This window comes from Microtus oregoni, unplaced genomic scaffold (genome assembly GCF_018167655.1).
Source record: "Microtus oregoni isolate MIOR12 unplaced genomic scaffold, Mior012 000031F_ref0000149, whole genome shotgun sequence".
NCBI classification, from domain to species: Eukaryota; Metazoa; Chordata; class Mammalia; order Rodentia; family Cricetidae; genus Microtus; species Microtus oregoni.
In genome coordinates, this window is record NW_024543090.1 from 27767519 (window position 1) to 27784457 (window position 16939).

Consider the following 16939-nt stretch of genomic DNA (forward strand, 5'->3'; position numbering starts at 1 on the left):
ATTTCATGATTTCATTTTTCCTTAGAGCTGAATAGTATTCCTGTGTGTGTGTGTGTGTGTGTGTGTGTGTGTGTGTGTACACGCATGTGTGCATTTTCACTACCCATTAATCTGCTGAGGACAGATTGTTTCCATTATCCAGTTATCATTCACAGGGCAGCAATGACCATAGCTGAGCAAGAGTCTATGAAGTAGAATGGCGAGTACTTTAGTTATACCCAGGAGTTTAGCTGAGTCAGATGATAGAGTTTTGTTGTTGTTGTTGTTGTTGTTTGAGGGTTCTCCATACTGATTTCCAGAGTGAGTACACCAGTTGTGTTTTATCACACAGTGGGTGAGGAGGACCCCCTTCCCTCGGCCTCATCAGCATTATTTTAGATTTTCTTTTCAGCTCTTCATTTAGATCCTTAGCCTATTTATATCTTTAATGGTTTCTGTTTTGAGATTATAATATAATTGTAACATATCCTCCTTTCTTTTCCTCCCTTCAAAGCCTCCCATACATTTCTCCTATCTCTCTTTCAAACCTAAGGCCCTATTTTTCATTAATTGTTGTTACACGAATGTGATATATTTATATATATATATATATATATATATATATATATATATGCATACATATTCCTAATTACATAAATGCAACCTGCCCAGTATGTATAATGTTACTCATATCCATGTTTTCAGAGCTTTAAACATCTGAATAGCTAATTGGTGTGCTCTTCCCTGGGGAAAACTGTTTTTCCCGTTCTCTGCATTCTTTAGTTGCCTGTAGTTCTTGGCATAAGACTGAGGCCTCTGGTCTTCCCTCCAAGCTATATTAGCATGTCTATTCTTGTCCTTGTCCAGCTCACATTTGGGCAGTCCCGTTGATTAGACTTTTGGGGTGTTGGGTTAGAAAAGTGGTGGTTGTAGGTTCTCCTCTGAGATCCATGAATTCACTTGTCCTGGGTAGTGGCTAGGTTTCCAGTACCAGGCATGATTTTCCTCCTGTGGAGCAGGCCTTAAGTTCAACTAGAAGGCCATTGGTTACTGCCAAGACATCCATGCCACTATTGCACCCCTAGGGTTACTGTGCCATGCTGGGAGTTGATGTGGTTCATAGGTATCTGTCTTAATTAGGGTCTCTATTACTGCAATGAAACACCATGATCAAAAAGCAAGCTGAGAAGGAAAGGGTTTATTTGGCTTACACTTCTATATTGCTGTTCATCACTAAAGGAAGTCAGAACCAGAACTCAAACAGGCAGGATCCTAGAGGCAAGAACTGATGTAGAGACAATGGAGGGGTGCTGCCTACTGGCTTGCTCAGTGTGTTTTCTTATGGAACCCAGGACCACCAGCCCAGGAATGACACCCACCATGGGGTGGACTCTCCCCACTGATCACTAATTAAGTAAATGCCTTACAGCTGAATCTTGGGGAGACATTTCCTCAGCTGAAGCTCCTTCTTCTCCAATTATTCTAGCTTTTGTCAAGTTGGCAGACAAAACCAGCATCATAGCTCATTAAGACTGTTGGTTGCTTTTCTCCCTTGGAAACTTGCCTGGCGCTTTCTGGTACCACGAAGGCAAGTACTTGGGGGGAGACATTCAGGCCAGTTCCAGCTCAGGAGGTTTTGGACCTTGTGTCTGAGGTTTATCATGTTTTCAATGAAAGGAACTTACCTCCCACCTCTGAGAGACAGACAAGGACAACAGCAATGGCATGTAATATTTTGGGAGTCTCTTGACTAACTCTGACCAACAACTCAAAGCATGGCTGCTCATGCCTGGTGCTGGGGTCTTTGGCTCTTAGAGGGAGCATTGCCAGTCCAGGTGAGATTTCATTGAAACTGTACATGTATATTTACATGTATTATAGGGTTTTTAGGTAGATGTTAATAGTATGGTTCAAACGAGATGAGAGCCAAGCATGGAGAAGAGCGAGGAGTGAACTCCCACCATTTGCTGAGGATACACTGGCATCTGAGAGCCGCTGGGAAGAGGGGGAGTCACTCTTCTTCAACAGTAGGACCCCTGGGACACTGGCCACACTCCAAGGCAGGCCCCACCGAGAGGAGTTGAGCAACACATACCAAATTTTAAAAAAAAAGGAAAAGAAAGGAAGAAAGAAAAGAAAGGAAGGAAGGAAGGAAGGAAGGAAGGAAAAAAAGTTGGGTGGTTAAATGGTTAAAGAGGTAAGGGTAGGTCTGAGAGGAACTGAAGAAGGGATAAATATTATCAAATGTACATTGTATGAAATTCTCATATAATTAATAAAATAGTATTCAAAAATAAAACCTACAAATTTGGTCAACCTAAACACATTCCACATAACTCACATGAATAATGTAGATTGCTCAGAATGAGTAAAACAATTAATGGAAATCATTTTTGAGTGTGAAACTCTAACGTTCACTCTGGAGAATATCCTGAGGATAATATTGTAAGAAGACCTTTGTTGTGGGCTAATCTTTTTGTACACTGTGAAGGTGTGCCTTTGCCAAGATGCCTTCTGATTGGTTTAATAAAGAGCTAAATGGCCAATAACTAGGCAGGAAGAGGTTAGGTGGGACTTCCAGGAGAGAGAGGAACTCGGGGGAAGGACTCCAGGTGCAGGAGCTGCCAGCAAGACACAGAGGGAGTTGGACTCACAGAATGAAGAAGTAAAAAGTTATGTGACAGAACATTGATTACTATGTAGTAATAAGAGCGGCGGGGCTGCGTTCCCAGCACCCCGGCCGCCTGCTTAGCTTATGCCTCGAAATAACAACACACAAATTGTATTCATTTAATCACTGCTTGGCCCTTTAGCTCTAGCCCTTACTGGCTAATTCTGATATCCCGATCAACCCATCTCTAATAATCTGTGAGCACCGGTCTTACCGGGAAGATTCTAGCCTACGTCCATCCTGGGTCGGAGCTTCATCGCGTGTGTCTGCCCGGGAGCGGGGCATGGCGTCTCTTCTGAGGCGTCTGCTCCCGAGAGGAGAGCTGTGGAGTCTGAGCTCACTTCCTCTTCCTCCCAGCGTTCTGTTCTGTTTACTCCTCCCACCTATCTTCTAACCAATGAGGGCCAAGCAGTTTCTTTTTATTTAACCAATGACCTTCCTCCATCATTACTACAAACAGGTTAATTTAAGTTGTAAGAGATAGGGGGACAAGCCTAAGCTAAGGCCAAGCTTCATAATTAATAATAGATCTCCATGTCATTATTTGGAGGCTGGCAGACCCGACAAGAACGTCTGACTACAGATCTTGAACTTTAGCTGCTAAAGTAAGTGTGTTGCTATTATTGCTATTGGTAAAGGAACATTGAACACTGCCTTGTGCACTCTCGGATGTCAAACAGACAAGTACAATGATGCTCCAGGTTTCCCATAAAGGAGGGCTGATACAGAACAGAAGACAAAGCAACCCTTGTGATCTTAGACTAGGTGATGGGAAATATTGTATTCTCTAGCTTTGAACCCTGAAAGAACCTTGTACAATGGCCTTTGCGTGGCACACCACAGTGAGAATACAGCTGACAGAATCACTAGCTAACACTCAACTTGCAAAGCTTTGGGAATATCTGCCTTTTGAATAGTCACTGTCATTTCTGTTAAGCCCGTGTAAAGCCACAGTGCTCCCTTTTCTATAGTGGGACTCGTCCCCCAAACACCCCAGCAGTGTATTAATCAACTATTGGGCACAACTCCCTAATGTACTGTTATATTGGATGATGTTTCGTTTGGCTGTATAATCTTGATATATGGAATATATACTTGAATTCTCCAAAAGGACCCAGAGAAGGGAAATTCTTCTCACTCTGGTGTCAGTGGGAAAGAAGATACTGCTTGGCCTAGAGACTGGAAATGCCAGGTTCTGGATTTTACACCACCACAGCTTTTCCCTTTGATCTAGCCACCTTAGACATTATCTCTAGGGCCAAGAGATTCCCTTTAATCAGCTAGCATTTGGAGAAAATACCAATGCGTAGCAAGTGCCATCCATTTTCCTCCCACAGCTTATGCTCCTTGCCATGGCTACAACAAATGCTGCATTCCCAGCCTCCAGGGGAACAGAAATGCTTAGAAAGTGCACAGCAATGCCACGTTTTTTTCCCTTTTTTCCTACATTTATCAACTACACACTTCTAGCTGAACTAACCACACAAATGCAGTTAGCACACAAACTCCCTCTCCCCGTCTTAGAAATCACAACCCCGTACTTGATTTACCCTTTACAGATATGCCCAGGTCCTTCACAACCATGCCCCCTCAGAGACCTAAGTAAGCTAATAGGCATCTGCTTTGTCAGCCTTGTCTGACTTTTTGAACTCTGAAATGCATGGCTGGTATCCTTTCGTGTGAGGCATAGTGCTCACTGTTCCCTCCTAGAGGACCCCACCCTTACTAAACTGCCAGAACCTTTGTCTTACACCTCCAAGCTTCATGAACTATGAGAAAATAGAATTTTTGTTCTTTCTAAGTTGTGTGGTCACAAGTATTCTGCTGTAGCAGGCACAAAGGCAAACATCACTGAAGTAAGGGAAATGTGAATAATGACGTATATTAAATTTTTTTTTTTTTGGTTTTTTTCGAGACAGGGTTTCTCTGTGGTTTTGGAGCCTGTCCTGGAACTAGCTCTTGTAGACCAGGCTGGTCTCGAACTCACAGAGATCCGCCTGCCTCTGCCTCTCGAGTGCTGGGATTAAAGGCGTGCGCCACCACCGCCCGGCTATATTAAATTTGATACTAAAATTGCATCAGTTTTAGATTTCTCAAGTGTTGTAAATATTATTGAAGAATGTTCTTGTAATTGAGTGATATGTACTGAGATGGCACGTAGCAAAAATATCATAATGTTACAACTACCTCTCAAATGATTCAGTATCGCTTTCTCCATAAATAATTTTCAATGGGACCAAGAAAGTGAACCTCTCCTCTTAAAAACAACATATGAGCCAGTCTAGCTTCATGATGGAGTTCTTGTCTACTCTGTGGAGGGCCCTGGGTTTGAGCAGAGACCAACCAAGAGAAATAAATAACAAATAGATTGCTGATTTCGAAACTTCAGTGGTCAGTATGACACAGATGATAGGCAGAACCACTAGCAAAAGTTAGGTCTGATGCAATGCAGAGAACTGTGATCATAATTCTGACACATGCTTGGAGGTAGCCTGAGAGGATGTTGTGGTTGATGGGGCAGGTCTGCCCTGGTATCCATGTAGTCCCTATTACTGTCTGGATCATCACACCAGTGTAAAACAGACGAGGAGGTAAGCACTGGTCCAGAGGGTAGATAGGATAGATAGGAGTCTAGTCTGATCTTAGATGGTTGACCTCTCTGTCTCTTGAGATCATGACTAGACCTGATTTCCTAGTACAATGTTAATAATACGATGAAATAAAAGCCAAGGGTGGGATGCGCTACCCTGTGCCCTAAGCCTTGAAGAAGCTCTGGCTACTCGTGTGGTGGTAGACAGCTAAGGAGAGGAGTTTGTTAGTGTCGTCAACAATAGTAATTAACAATAATGAGTTCAAGAGGGAAGCTGTTTTAATGAAAACCTAGTTTATTAGAAGGAAATTCTATTCCAGGTATTGGAACCGCAATTTCAAACAAGTGGCTATGAGGTAAATACGTAGAAAAGGGAATCATAGAGACCATGTTTGAAATGAGCAATAGGCGAAAGAGATTGATTGAGCATTCACATTACCAATGTCCAGGAAGAAAAGAATCTGCATGGCTGAGAAATTCATACTTAAAAATATACACAAGGGGCTGTGGAGATGCTGAGTAAGTGAGAATTCTAATCTGCAGTTATGAGGACCCAAGTTTGAATCCCCAGAACCCATGAAAAAATGTAATGGACACAGCTGTGTATCCCTGCCAGCCCAGCACTGTGGGCTGAGGAGACAGGAGAATCCTAAGAGTTCACTGGCCAGCCAGTCTACCTGGAACAGTGAACTTGTGTTTCAGTAAGTGACCTTGTGCGATGGCTATTCTTGGTCAATTTGACTACATCTGGGACGAACTGCAATCCAGAAATGGAGGACACACCTGTGAGAGACTTTTCGCTTGGTTTGAAGTGGGCGAATCCACTTCCGGTCCCAACCTTTGCAGCAGGAAGACACACACCTCTCATCTGGATCTTGAGGCAGAAAGACACAGTTTCAATCTGGGTCACACCTTCTGCTGGAAGCCTATGTGAGGACAACGAAGAAGGAAGCTTTAGTTCTTTGTCTGCTGGCTCTCACCTTGCCCCCAAGTCCATGCCTTCCTTCACTGGCATTAGAACCTACTTATTCAGGATTCCAGTGTCTACTGAAGAGCAGCTGAGACATCCAGTCTCAGGGACTGGGAAACCTCTGGATTCTTGGACTTTCCATTCGTAGTTAACCATTGAACGATTGTTGGACTAGTTGGACCACAGCTTCTAAGACATTCTAATAAATCCTCTTCCTAAAATATGAGAGAGAGAGAGAGAGAGAGAGAGAGAGAGAGAGAGAGAGAGAGAGAACCCTGGCTAATACATCCTGTGTCAAGGTGGAGGTAGAAAGCAATAGAGAAAGACACATGACATCTTGGGCTGGCCTCTGTTGTGCACACACTCAGTCATGTATATCATATGTTCATATGCATGTAATACAAAAACATTTCGAGAAAACTTTTCAGAAATAGAGATGGGAAACTAGCACTATTTCTTTGAGCCAAAGTCTCACTGTGTAGTCCAGATGGCAGGCATAGACTCACTTTGTAGACTAGACTTGGCATTAACTCACAGAGATCCACCTGCCTCTGCCTCCCAAGAGCTAAGTGGCACCACCTCACGCTGCTAGAAATTTAATTTTAATATAAAAGATTTTGTATAAAATTGAATTGAGTTAAAAAGAATAGTTGTAAAAACAGCTGAAGTTCTGCATATTAGAATTCATGATGCACATCTAAACTAATAACACAATAAGAAGAGAAATTCATAACTCCAAGCACAAATCTAAACAAATAAAGAAATTAAATAAAACTTTCATCTGAAAGAGATGGGAAATATGGAACAAGTTTTATATTAGCACATGCGTATGGCTTTAATATGGTCTGTCTCCCCTAAAGAGGAGTTTAATTCCCAGTGTGAGTATCTTAGGGTTTTTAATTGCTGTGAAGAGACACCATGACCACACATCTTATAAGGAAAGCATTTAATTGGGATGGCTCATTTACAGTTTCAGAGGTTCAGTCCATTATCATCATGGCAGGGAACAAGGCAGCAGGCAGGCAGACATGGTGCCGGCTACACCTTGATCAGAAGGCAACAGGAAATCAACTATGACACTGGGAGTAGCTTGAGCATAGGAGAACCTAAAGCCCATGCCAACAGTGACACATTTCCTCCAACAAGACCACACCTACTCCAACAAGGCCTCCTAAGAGTGCCACTCCCTATAAGCTTATGGGGGCCAATTACATTCAAACTCCCACAAATAAGGTTTTAAGGAGGTAGCAATAATTCAACAATGGTGTGTAAAGACAGACCCTTTAGCATAAAATAGAGGCATCAGAGTGGAATTCCAGATTGAGTCCTGATGGTTTTATGAGAATGGGGGAGAGACAAGAAGACTCAAAAGTACAATCACTGTTTCTTGAAGAGTGATGATGCCCTGAGCCACACTGGGACTCTGCCAGCAAAAAGGTCATCACCCTGAATGACTCTGTACACTTTGATCAGCACTGGGACTCAAAATAAACCTCCTTCTTTCACAATTGACCCCATCTGAGGTATTACTTAACTAGCAACAACAATGAACTTGAAAATACTTAAATAAAAGAAAGGTCAAGTAAAGATAGGTAGGTAGATAGATAGATAGATAGATAGATAGATAGATAATATAGATAAAAATTTTAGTGAAGTAAATAGAAAAAATAGATCAAGTTAAAATCCTAGTTTTTCTAAATATAGTAGGTAACCATAATCTAATTTTATAAGGGCAAAAAGTAGGGAGCACTAAGAATATGCTATCTCAAAAAAATGGCTGTAGAAGACAAGAATACACCCAGCCTAAACATGACTATTTTTAAATTCTATTGGCATATATTAGTTATACACGAAAATAGGTTTCGATGTGACATTTTCATATAAGTTCATGGTATGTGTCAAGCATGGTATGTGTTCACTGCTTTGCCCTCTATAGGACCCTTCCACCCTCACGAATCCCCTTCTTAACTAACTCTCTTCTACTTTCACATATTTTAAAAAAAAAATAGCCCAATGAGTTTCTTAATAAGACTTACTGGAGCATAGGTGAAGGCTTGTTTACAGAAGTCAGATGCCTTACCAGGCATTCCAGTACCAATGGGAACCTGTCTCCCTCCTTACATCAACTGCATAGAAGTCCTCAGGGAAAGATGGGTCCCCATGAGACTCACCCCACTCCATGACAAGATGTTGACATGCATCTCACACAGGTGATTACAGCCGCTGGAAGCTTAAGAACGGAACATTCGTGTCATGCCTGGAAATGCACATGCCATCCTCCGGTCCTTACTTACCGCCTCTTGGTCTTACGTTCTTTCTGCCCCTACTACACCAATCCCTGGGCCTTGATGGGATGATGCAGATTTTCTATTTATGGCTGAGCTTTCAACAGACACTTGTCACTACTCTATGCACCACCCACTACAAAAAGAACCTTCTCGGGTTTGTAAGGCGGCTCGGTGGGTAAAGGCACTCGTTGCCAAGCCCAACAATCTAAATTCCACTCCTGGTCCCACACGGTGGAAGGCAAGAACCAACTCTCGCAAGTTGTCCTCTGACCTTCACAGTCACAGGCCACACCTTGTCCCCCACATACTCACATACGTGGCAAAATAAATAAGTGTAGAGCGGTTTTAATGTCCTTTAAAGACGCTTCTCCAACAACGTTGACAGCAGCACTGATCTACGGGCATTACCATGCTCATGAGGGTGGCACTTTGATGGGCGCATCTTGTTCATTTATCCAAACCCCAGCAGTAGCTCTCGGGCTGCTCGTTCAGGCTAGCTGCAGCTTTTATGGCCACAGGAAACCAGTGTCTTCAGCAGTGGGGTCTCTTTCTCTTGTTCTGGTGTGCAAACTCCAGCAGCGTCCATGGCCTGTCTTGTTTGGCTAGTTTCTTGTCTCTCCACACACTCATCCGCACATAATGCACGTTGTGAACAATAGGTAGGAACTAGGGCACATATGTAAGAGAGAACACGTGGACTTTATCTCTCTGAAACCATTACCTCACTTAAACTCGTTCCCAGTTCCATCCATTTACGAGCTAGTTTCATAGTTGGGCTTACCTTCACAGCTAGGAAAAATTCCATTGCGCACCTGTACTCCATTGTCACTAGCCATCTGTCTGCTCGTAGGCATCTATGCCGGCTCCATTTCCTTGTTGGCTGTGAATAATGCAGCAATAAATATGAATAAATAAATATCTCTATAGGATATGAAGTTCTTTGGGTACGAGCACGGGAGTGGAATAGCTGAGTCACATACGGGCTCTATTTTTAGCATTTTGGGGGGAAAAAAAACAAAAAACAAAAAAACAAGATCTCCACACAGATTTCTATGGTGGCTGCACCAATTTATACTCCTGCCAAGAATACATAGAAGTTCCAGTTTCCCCACGTCCACACCAGCGTTCTGGTCCTTTGTTTCCTTGGTGATCTGTTTTAATGCAAATGAGACAGAACCTCAAAGTACCTTTAACTTGCATCTCCCTGATGTTAAGGATGTCCAAAACCTTTTCAAATTTTTGTGGAAATTGTTATTTCTTTTCTGGAAATTTTATTTTTAGTTCCCAACTCATTTTTTTTTAACCAGGTAACTTATTTTCTGTTGTTTAGGCTTCTTACTTATATTCTGAATAATAATCTCCTCTTACGTGGCTAACTGGTAAATATCCTCTCATTCTGCAGGCTGCTTCGGTCCTTGGTTATATTCCCTTTGCTGGACATATGTCTCTTCATTTCATGGGGAACCATTTATGGAGTGTAAAGCCTTACTCAGCGTCCTTACCGATACGTAGATCTTAAATTCTTTCCGTGGCGTCCCCTATAGCAGTTTCTAAATTTGAGTTTTCAGGTTTAAGACATTTGATCCGTCTGGATTTCTGTGCCAGATGAGAGATGAGGGTCTAGTTTCTTTCTTCTACATGCAGTTGTCCTGTTTGACCAGCACCATTTATTAAAGACCCTGTCTTTTCGCCAATGTGTACTTTTTGCTTCTTTGTCAAAAATCTTATGAATCAGTCCATGCTCTTGAACCTGAGTCCTTTCTTCTAGTCCACTGATCTACATGTCTAATTTTGTGCCAGGATCATGTAGTTTTTATTATTATGTGCAGCTCTGTAGCTTAAATTGAAATCAAGTATGCTGGTAACTTTAGCAGTATTTGTTGTCCGGGATTAGTTTAGAAATTCCTGTGTTTCCATATTAATGCTTCATACATTTTAATTCACATATAATTACGTCACTCTCCCTTTTCCTTTTTCTCCCATCAGCCTCTCCCCAGTCCCTTCCCTCCAACTCCTTCCATGTCCCTCCCTCATTCTCAAATTGATAGCCTCTTTTTATTATTTTCATTACATATACATGTATAAACATTTAAATATAACCTGCTGGGTCCATCTTTGGTTTGTGTGTGTGTGTGTTTCGAGTCTAACTGCTTTGTATTAGATAAGCAGTTAGGGGACACATCCCTGGGAAAGACGAATTCTTCTCTGGGCTATCATTAGCCGACTGTAGTTCTTTACCTAGGGATGAGACCCTGTGAGATTTTCTCCCTTCTGTGTTAGCATGTCTATTGTTATTGTCAGGGTTTAGGTCTTGTTTGTGCAGTCATACGAGGAAAGATAGTCTTAGAGCAGACTTCCTGATATTCTGGCTCTTTCAATATTTCAGACTTCTTCTACTGCTATGTTCCCTGACCAAAGGTGCAGGGCCTATGCTACATATCTATCTGTCTGCCCCCCGTCACACACATACACACACACACACACACACACACACACACACACACCACTGATCTCTGCCTGTGTCCAATTGTGGTTTTCTGTAAAGAGAGGCTTTTTTGGTGAGGAGTAGCTGCACTTATCTGTGGATATAAATATAAAATCTAGAACGTGCTGGGGAATTATTCTGATCTAACAAGCTGAGGTAGTAGATTCTTCTCTAAGACCCATGGCCTCACCAGCCCTGGGAAGTTAGCTAGGTGTCTGGTAATAGGAGTTGCTTCCTCCTGTTGAGGGGACCATAAGTACAATTAGACAGCTGGGGGTGACCACATGTAGGGAGCTGAGGAAGTCTCAAGTGAATTCATAAGGCGTGGAGGAAGTAAATGTATATTATTGACAAGAACCAATGCCTTGGACTCATGGGAACTGACAAAGCCTTCTCCTGGTCCATATACAATGGACTCATGGGAACTGACAAAGCCTTCTCCTGGTCCATATGCAAATGTTGGCAGAGTGTCCAAGAAGCATTGACTACAACTTCCTCCTCCCAGATGTTTACAGCCTGAGACTGCTCACCTATAGAGACCTCCTGCTGAGGCTAGCCAACCCCTCCGCCATGCTGTACACAGGAGATGCACTGAGGTTCTGGTTTTGTAGTTGGTACCAGTCCATCCAAGTCATCACAGTCCACATGACCCAGCTTTCCTGTACATGTGTCTGTCCTTTCCTTGGTCCCTCATCACCGCAGTTAAGCTTCCAGGACCAAGCTGTGCAGGACTCAGCAACCACCAACCTGTGAGTGTCACTTGTTGCACCTTTATGGGCACCTTGTCCTGCTGGTCATGGTCATTAGTAGGTGTCACCAATGCTGAGTAGGACAATTACTTAATCAAGTCCCTTGAGAGCTTTATAGTATTTGCTGATGCCATGGACGCTACCCTACAGAAAGGAGTCTTTCGTGTTAAATCCAGCTCACTAATCTGACACACATTCTAAGTGTCTTCAGCACTAGGGGCTTACCTTCAACCTCCGACAGGCAACCTAGGGCAGCAGCAATAGTCGACATTTGGGGTGAATCGTTCACGCTACTCTGACCAACTATTTGAAGATTTCTCATGCCTGGTATTGAGATTTTTGTTAATGTATGGTTCTTGTGGGGTTCAGCCCAAGTAGCATGACCTCCTTTAAGAAATACATACATATACACACACATATATATATATACATACATATTTGTGTGTGTAGCTTATATATGTACACACACACATATATACACACACACACAAACATACACTTGTATGTAGTGTGAAAATCAGAATAGAGAATCCTCAAAAAACTAAGAATGAATCTACCATGTGATCCAGCTGAATAACTCCTTAGCATGTGTTCAAAACTCAGCATCCTACTCCACAGATACTTACTTAGCTATGTTTATTGCTGCTCTATTCACAATAGCTAAGAAATGGCAATAAGCTAAATGTCCCTCAACAGAAGAATAGATAACAAAAATGTTGTGCACGTGCACAATAAAATATTATTCAGTTCTAAAGAAAAATGAAATTGTAGGTAAATGGATATACTTAGAAATTTATATTATATAAGTATATATATTATTATATTGAGTGAGGCAACCCAGACCCATAAAGACAAACACTGCACAGTCTCACCTATCTGCATCCCCAGCTCCAAATCATTACTATGTAATGGTCAGAGCCACAAAAACCAGGAAAGTGTAAAGGGACTGCAGGGGAGGGGTGAGAAGGGAATGGCAGGATACGAAGGGGTGAACGGAGAAACAGGAAGAGAGCCCTAACTAGGGAATGGGGATAGAGGTCACCAAAGAAGGAGGGAGGAGGTACAAAAAACACGAAGGTTGTTTGATAAAGCCTCACAGAGCCTTATAATCTTATATTTGCCTAAAATTTATAGAGCATATTAATTTTAAGATAGTTTGTTCAAAAAGATTATTTATTCAATGGTGTGAATGATGTCACTGGAATTTTGATAGGTTGCTTTTGGCAGAATGGCCACAATGCTAATTCCCCCCATCCACAAGCATAGATCTTCGCACCAACCACCGTCTGCTGTATTTTCTTTCTTCGGTGTCTTGAAGTTCTTGTGAGAACCTTTCATGGCCTTAGCTGGGTTTATTTAAGGGTGCCTTTGTTTGTTTTTTTGTTTGTTTGTTTGTTTGGCATTGTTTTGCCTTATTGTGTTTTTTGTTTTTGAGGCCGTTGTGAGTTATTTTTCTGACTTCTTTCTCAGTACGTTTATTACTAATGTATAAAATGCCCACTGGTGTAAGTGTGAGTTAATTGAGTATCCTACTTCTTTGCTGAAAATGTTTGTTAGTTCCGAGAGTTTTCCAGTAGAATATTTTAAGATCTTTTATGTATAGAATCATATCATCTACAAATAGAGATTTTGATTTCTTCCTTTCCTGTTTCCCTTGTTTTATTGTTTTAACTAAAACTTCAAATATTATATTGAATAAGAGTGAGAAAAATGAACATCTTTATCTGGTTCCTGATTTTAGTGAAAATACTTTGATATTTTCATTTAATTTAACATTGGCTATAGGTTTGTCATATGCAGCCTTTATTATATTGAGATATATGCCTTTTAGTCTAAATTTATTCAGAATTTTTAATGTAAAAGGGTATTGAATTTTATCAAAACCTTTTTCTGCATCTATTGAGATGATCATATAATTTCTGTTCTTGACACCATTTATGCAATTTATAACATTTGTTGATTTATGTATATTGAACCACCCCTCCATCTCTGGAATAAAGTCAATTTTCTCATATTATATGATCTTTTTAATGTGTTCTTGAATTTAGTTGGCAAGCATTTTGTTGAGAATTTTTGCTTCTATGTTTATCAGGGAGATTGGTCTGTAATTTTCTTTTTCCTGCATCTTTGACTGGTTTTGGTATCAGAGTAGGACTAGCTCTATAAAATCTTTGTTGGCATTCCTTCCTTTCCTAGCCTAAGGGAGAGTCTTTTCTCTTATTTCTATCACTTCTTTGAGAATTCTGTACAGTGTATTTTTACCATTTCACCCCTCCTCACCTCACACTCTCCCCAGATTCATTCCCTCTTCCCTATCCTCTCAGCTTTGGGCTCTTTTTGATTCTTTAAACCCATCAAGTCTAATTTGTGCTGTGGATATACTTGGTTGTGTGGCCTTTCACTGGAGTGTGGTCAACCCCCAAAGGACCACTCCCTTAAAGAAAGCTGACTGTCCCTCTCCCAGCAGCTATTAGTGCCGAATAGCTCCTTCGCTAGGGGTGGGGCTTCATGCCCACGGTTCCTTCGCCATACTAGGATTTTGTTTGGCTTGAGCTGGCACGGTTTCTGTGCCTGATGTCTCAACTACTGTGGATTCTTTCATACAACTGTGTACAGAAAACCCTGCTTACTCACGGTCCTCCACCACCTCTGCCTCTTACAATCTATCCACCACCACCACCCCTTCTTCCACAATGATCCCTGAGTGCTGGAAAGAAGTGTGATGTTTATTGTCCCACCTAGGGCTGGGAACCCCAAAGATTCTTGTTTGTTCCACTTTGAGCAGTTGTAGGTCTCTGTGTTCATCACCATCTACTGAAGATGGAAGTTTTTACCAAAGTAATGGTAATAGATTCTCTTCTTGGCACTGTGCCCTATATAGCCACAGATTCCAATGAACATTGCTGACCAGGTGTTTCTGTAGGATATACAATCCCTTGGGTATATGCCCAACAGGGGCAAAGCCGCACATATGGTCAATTTATTTCTAGCTTTTTTTTTAACTAGTTTTGAATGATTGGCCTAGCTTAGGCACATTTGTGGCTACCTCTTATAACTTAAATGAACCTTGTTTCTCTTTGTCTACTTTTTGCCTTGGGACTTATTACCTTTGTTTTTTGTTTGTTTGGTTTTTTTGTTGTTGTTGTTTTTGTTTTAGATCTGTACCCTATTTTTTTTATTGAGAAAAGGAAAAAAAAAGTATCCGCCTCCTCCCAGCCTCCCATTTCCCTCCCCCTCCTCCCACCATTCTCCCCCTCCTCCCACTCCTCTCCCCCTCCCTCTCCAGTCCAAAGAGCAGTCAGGGTTCCCTGCCCTGTGGTAAGTCCTAGGTCCGCCCCCCTCCGTCCATGTCTAGGAAGGTGAACATCCAAACTGGCTAGGCTCCCACAAAGCCAGAACATGAAGTAGGATCAAAACCCCGTGCCATTGTCCTTGGCTTCTCATCAGCCCTCATTGTTCGCCATGTTCAGAGAGTCCGGTTTTATCCCATGCTTTTTCAGCCACAGTCCAGCTGGCCTTGGTGAGCTCCCAATAGATCAGCCCCACTGTCTCAGTGGGTGGGTGCACCCCTCGTGGTCCTGACTTCCTTGCTCATCTTCTCCCTCCTTCCCCTCCTCATTGGGACCTTGGGAGCTCAGTCCAGTGCTCCAGTGTGGGTCTCTGTCTCTATCTCCATCCATCACCAGATGAAGGTTCTATGGTGATATGCAAGATATTTGTCAGTATTGCTATAGGATAGGGTCAGGTTCCCTATCCTCAACTGCCCAAGGGACTAACTGGGGACATCACCTTGGGCTCCTGGGAGCCACTCTAGGTTCAAGTCTCTTGCCAACCCTAAGGTGGCTCCCTTAACTAAGAATTGTGCTTCGGTGCTCCCCTATCCAACCTTCCTTTATCCCAATCCTCCTGTTTCCCCAAGTCCCCCCATCTTCCCCTTCTCACTTTTCTCTCCCCATCTCCCCTTACCCCCATCCCATCCCACCCCCAAGATCCCAATTTCCTCCCCGGCAATTTTGTCTACTTCCCATAGCCAAGAGGATAACTATATATTTTTCCTTGGGTTCACCTTCTTATTTAACTTTTTTAGGTTCACCAATTGTAGACTCCGTAACCCTTATTTATGGCTAGAAACCAATTATGAGTGAGTACATCCCATGTTCATCTTTTTGGGTCTGGGTTACCTCACTCAGGATAGTGTTTTCTATTTCCATCCATTTGCATGCAAAATTCGAGAAGTCATTGTTTTTTACCGCAGCATAGTACTCTAATGTGTATATATTCCACACTTTCTTCATCCATTCTTCCATTGAAGGGCATCTAGGTTGTTTCCAGGTTCTGGCTAGCTTTTTAAGGAAACTGTCACACTGGTTTCCACAGGAGCTACACACCCACTTGCACTCCCATCAGAATAAACAAGTGTTCCACTTTCCCCGCATGCATCCCAGCATTTTTCATTATCTTTGCTTTGATATTACCCTTCCTGACAGGGGTAAGATGAAGTTTCAAAGTAGTTTTAGCTTGCATTTATTCCTCTGACAGCTAAGGACGCTGAACATTCTTTAGAATATTTCTCAGCTCTTGTATTTCATCTTTTAAGAACTGGTTAGTTCTGTGCTCATTTTTAAATTGGCATGTATGTTTTCTTGGTGTTTAGGATTTTTAGTTCCTCATATATATAGATACTAACCCTCTGTTAGATGTATAAGCTGACCATTCTTTTGGCTGTGTCTTCACTTGAATGGTAATGTCCTTTTCTATATGGAAGATTTTAGTTTCATGTAATCCCATTTATCAGTTGTTGATCTTACTACCCATACTCCTGAGATCCTGTTCAAAATTCCTTTTGTGTGTCTGTAAGTTAAAGCATATTCCATACTCCCTCCTAAATCAGATTCAAGGTATCACATCTTAACTCTGTAATATAACTTAAAATCAAATAAGGTGATAGCTCAGACAGTTGGGGTTTTGTTTTTTGTTGTTGTTGTTTGGTTTTGTTGGTTTTGAATTTTTGTTTTGCTGTTGTTTAGGGTTCTTTTGGCTATTCTTGGTCTTTTGTGTTTCTATATCAAGCTTATGATTTTTTTTCAGTTTCTGTGAAGAATTGAATTGGAATTTTGATGGGGGTTTATAGTTTTGATGATGCAAGTGAGGAGTCTCAGTGGACTTGAAAGAAGGGATGAGGTGGAACCTAACCCCTGTTTTCCTGA